The sequence below is a fragment of the Paramormyrops kingsleyae genome, chromosome 8 (assembly GCF_048594095.1).
Source record: "Paramormyrops kingsleyae isolate MSU_618 chromosome 8, PKINGS_0.4, whole genome shotgun sequence".
Taxonomy (NCBI): domain Eukaryota; kingdom Metazoa; phylum Chordata; class Actinopteri; order Osteoglossiformes; family Mormyridae; genus Paramormyrops; species Paramormyrops kingsleyae.
This window is the reverse complement of record NC_132804.1, coordinates 17,296,150-17,300,571: the sequence shown is the minus strand read 5'-3', so window position 1 is coordinate 17,300,571 and position 4,422 is coordinate 17,296,150. Positions and strand designations below refer to the sequence as shown.

General features: G+C 51.2%; 1 long non-coding RNA gene across 1 annotated transcript; it reads right to left on the bottom strand.

Moving 5' to 3' along the window:
• Positions 1-473: 473 nt before the first annotated feature.
• LOC111853997 (uncharacterized) lies at positions 474-3,684 on the bottom strand. The gene is made up of 3 exons (XR_002840584.2): positions 3,154-3,684; positions 2,785-2,936; positions 474-728 (listed from the first exon to the last, which is right to left on the bottom strand). It is a non-coding gene; the product is annotated as an uncharacterized lncRNA (long non-coding RNA).
• Between the last annotated feature and the right edge of the window lie 738 nt (positions 3,685-4,422).

Sequence of the window (4,422 nt, the reverse complement as noted above, 5' to 3'; positions counted from 1 at the left end):
GTACATTTCCCATTTGAGCCATTACTCTCCCTCTTTAAGATGAGCTCATCAATCCGCCACAGTAAAGAAAATAAACACAATTTTACGTTTCTTTTTTTTTGTAGAAAAAGCTAAATATTTAAAGCAAGCAGTCATCATTTTATATGTCAAAATAAAATGCATGTTATGCATATATGCACTGAATGCAGAAGTGTTCATTTACCATAGTGAAAGTTTATCTGAGTGCTAGAATGAGCACTTTCAGGGTTGACAGAACACTCTCAGTGTTAAAATCATCCTTGCCGGAAGGCATTTCAGTCTGCAGGCTTCTGTTGAACTCTTCAGAATGGAGCCAGTTGATGATCCTACTTGTTTTACATGGAATGTACCTAGTTGCAGGTTTTTTTTTTTGGGGGGGGGTAATAATCTGTTGTTCTTGCTTTTGCTTCCCTGAACCAAACACTTACCGATCTCGCTCACAGAGGGAACTGGGGAATGCTTGGAAACATGACTTATGAGGCTCTCCATCCTGTTCCAAGCCTGGAGGCGGCGGTTGTGGTGGTGGTGGGGGGGGGGAGTTGGGAATGTTGCCGCTGGATTCTCGGTATCGTTCCAGTCGGTGATGTAAGCCGGACAGCCCATCTGCACCCTGCATTGGTCTGCTTCTTCCAGGCAGAGTCAGCAAGAGGCCCAGCAAGGCATCGTCACTCTGAGCATGGAAAGGTGACGGAAATGAGTCCCATAGCTGGCTAGCGGCATCAGGGAGAGAAAGAGAAGGATACAGAGAGAGAGAGAGAGAGAGAGAGAGAGAGAGAGAGAGAGAGAGAGAGAGAGAAAACACAGTTTCAGAACAAAAACACACCAGAGTGCATCTACTGGCCAGATCAGACAGGGCATTAGGTGATACTTGTCAGATTTCGGTTACTATTGCATTTTTGTGTGTGTGACAAGTTTCAGTTTCCTGGAACCTCAATCCATAGCAAAGAAATAATGTTGATTTTCACAGTTGTCCAGTTTATTGCCCCCCTCCCCCCCATCACCTTATCTAATATATGACTGCTGTGAACCTGAAGTCTGTTCGAGGAAACATGGGTCATGAGGCAGGGGCACCATGGGAGGGGTGGAGGGGGGGCAGTGGGGTGGGATGCCAGTCCCTCATGGGGGAGGGGCAGTGGGGTGGGATGCCAGTCCCTCACGGGGGGGGGGCAGTGGGGTGGGATGCCAGTCCTTCATGGGGGGGGCAGTGGGGTGGGATGCCAGTCCCTCACGGGGGGGGGCAGTGGGGTGGGATGCCAGTCCTTCATGGGGGGGGGGCAGTGGAGTGGGATGCCAGTCCCCCACGGGGGGGGGCAGTGGGGTGGGATGCCAGTCCCCCACGGGGGGGGGGCAGTGGGGTGGGATGCCAGTCCTTCACGGGGGGGGGCAGTGGGGTGGAATGCCAGTCCCTCACGAGGGGACAGTGGGGTGGGATGCCAGTCCCTCACGAGGGGACAGTGGGGTGGGATGCCAGTCCCTCACGGGGGGACAGTGGGGTGGGATGCCAGTCCTTCATGGGGGGGGCAGTGGGGTGGGATGCCAGTCCCTCACGGGGGGGACAGTGGGGTGGGATGCCAGTCCCTCACGGGGGGACAGTGGGGTGGGATGCCAGTCCTTCATGGGGGGGGCAGTGGGGTGGGATGCCAGTCCCTCACGAGGGGACAGTGGGGTGGGATGCCAGTCCCTCATGGGGGGGGCAGTGGGGTGGGATGCCAGTCCCTCACGGGGGGGGGCAGTGGGGTGGGATGCCAGTCCTTCATGGGGGGGGGCAGTGGGGTGGGATGCCAGTCCCTCGCTGGGCACATGCTCCCACATACCACACCACCTCACTGTGAGGCACCTGGTTAGTGACTTATGCTGCACATTTACTCTGGACATGAGTAGAGCAGCAAAGTTTAACCAGCAACATTTGGTTTGAAAGTTGACATCTTTAGCCGCCATGCTAACTGCAGTCCCCATTCCTGACATGTTAAACATCACAGGTGTGGACTTCAGTATGGCTGTATCTGTAACAAAACATAATCATGATGTATCACTGTAGAAAGCCAGGAATCCCTCAAGCCGAGACAGACATATGTGCAGTGAAATGCTTAAAACAGAGGCACGGCTGTGAAACATCTGGCAATATTTGTCTAAAAGCTCAAATGTTTGCTTACTTCCTTCTTTAGACCTTTGGGCCTTAAATCTGGCCCAGATCAGCCATGATATGAACAGGGTGGGGGCTCAACCTTCACTTGTTTATGCAAGAAATATAATACTTGCAAAAGAGTGTTACACTGCAGCGGGGCAGCATTTTGCGACTTGTGCGGGACAGCATGGTCCGCAGGGATCGAGCTGGGAAAGTCCACCCAGAAACCACATGCTGCTTTCATCGCCGGCCTCCAAGCCGCCATCTGCCACGGCTCCTTCATCTGAGCCGCTCTTAAAGGAGAGGCATCTTATTGTCTTTTTTTTTTTATCAGCCGTGGAGATCTGCTCTTATCATCAAAGCCATTTTGAAGGGCAGTTCTGAAAGGCACCACTGCAGACCCACACTGAAACTGGAGCCTTTTAAACAAGCCAGACAGCCCCCCCGCCCCCCCCCACCACCACCGTTCTTGACTGGTTTCGCCGGGCCACTGCCCTGCCAGGATTACGTCTTTGGGCTGCCGGCCCAGGACCGTCTGGGGAGCAGAAAAAGCAGGTTCTTGTGGTCTGAGAAAGTGCCCCTCTCCCTCCCCAACCACTCGGCCTCTGCAGCTGAACTGCCAGCGCTGTGGGATTGCGTACAGATGTGCCTGGACGATGGCCAAGCTCCCTGCCCAGCAAATACACGTGGTGCGGGACCATGTACGCCGGCAGCCTATCGACCTGTCTCCCTCGCAGAGCCTTGTCCGCTTCTCCATTTGTCATTCGGTGGCCTGCTCCAGAGTCCCGTGTTTCTGAAATAAAAAGAAGCACATTGCCCATAATATAATCACATCTTGCTTTTATTCAGGTTCATGTTCAGAGCCAGTACCCAGTATTCCTATAAAAAGGATAATGCGTTATTGTATAAAATGGCTTCTACAATCAAAAGCCACTAATGCATTAGGTAGCTATAATGTTGTTTGTTATTTACAAAGCAACTTGGCATCCATCCAACTTTCAACCACTTACCTAGTATAGGGTTGCAGAAACCTGGATCCCGTCCTGGCAATTATAGGACACAAGACAGGATTATATCCTGGATGGGACATCAATCCATTGCAGGACACTTCCAATTTAGAGACACCTTCAGAATACAGGAAGAAACTTGAGTATCTGGATGCATCGCACACAATACAGGGAGATCTTACAAAATCCACACATTCACAGAGAGCAGAGGCAGGACTCAAAGAGTAAAGGTGGAGTTGCAGGGCAACAGTGCTACCCACTGAGTCTCTACGCCCACCCCATCAACGCGGCAGGCAGCCCGTTTCTGAAGTAACTTGTCGGTTTCACCCTGAGAAAGTTGCTTTGCATCTTTAAAACATTACAAGGGTTGTTCATGGTAGGCTGGTTTCCAAATAGACATGTTGTGTCTTTCTGGCAGCGTGTCAAAAGCCTGGCTGTCACCGGCAGTTAGAGATTCTCCTCGTGTCCTCCGGTGCCTGTCGCGGCCATTTTGTGGAGACGGTCAGTACAGGAAGCCCTCTCCAGCTGCCGCCTCTGCTGCTGTGTGACACACTCTCGCCTCTCCCCATGGAAACCGCATCAACAAACAGCACGTTGGATGGCCAGCACGGATATTTACGGCATAGCGCTGCTTTCTGATTTCAGCGTGCACGGCGCCACTTGGGATATAGAGCAGATACTGAAACATGCTGTAAATCTGATCTGAGTGCAGCAAAGTGACTGAAGCTGCAGCCCACAGCAGGAATTCATTTTGCTGTTCATTTCCCAAATAATATGTGTGGTACTGTTTTTTTCACCAGCACTGCTTGGAGTTATGAATGCTTTCCCTCCTCCAGCACTTAATTTAAGATTCCAGACACTGACATTCAATATTGCTGGAAATATTCAAAAAGTACTAGTTAACTATTCAAATGCTGCAAGACTACAGCAAAGATGGCATACCTTTCAGAAGACTAAGCACTCCCTTTCATTTAAGTTAAGATCTACAATCCGATGTCTGTGGAGTGAATTAAAATACGATGCCTCTTGCTAACCCCAGCACCATTGGCCCAGTGCTGTGAGCTGAAGAATGCCAGGAAGCCAGCGCTCCGATGGGAATGCTCAGATTCTCCACATGCTTGGCATTCTTTGCCCGTGCTCATCCGTCCCTCAGTCACATGTGAACCTCCAAAGGTTAAAATAGCCAGGGCAGATAAGAAAGACAAATGCAATACCTACCCGCGGAAGGTTGGAATCTGCGACAATGACTGGACCGTGGCTGAGAATATATAC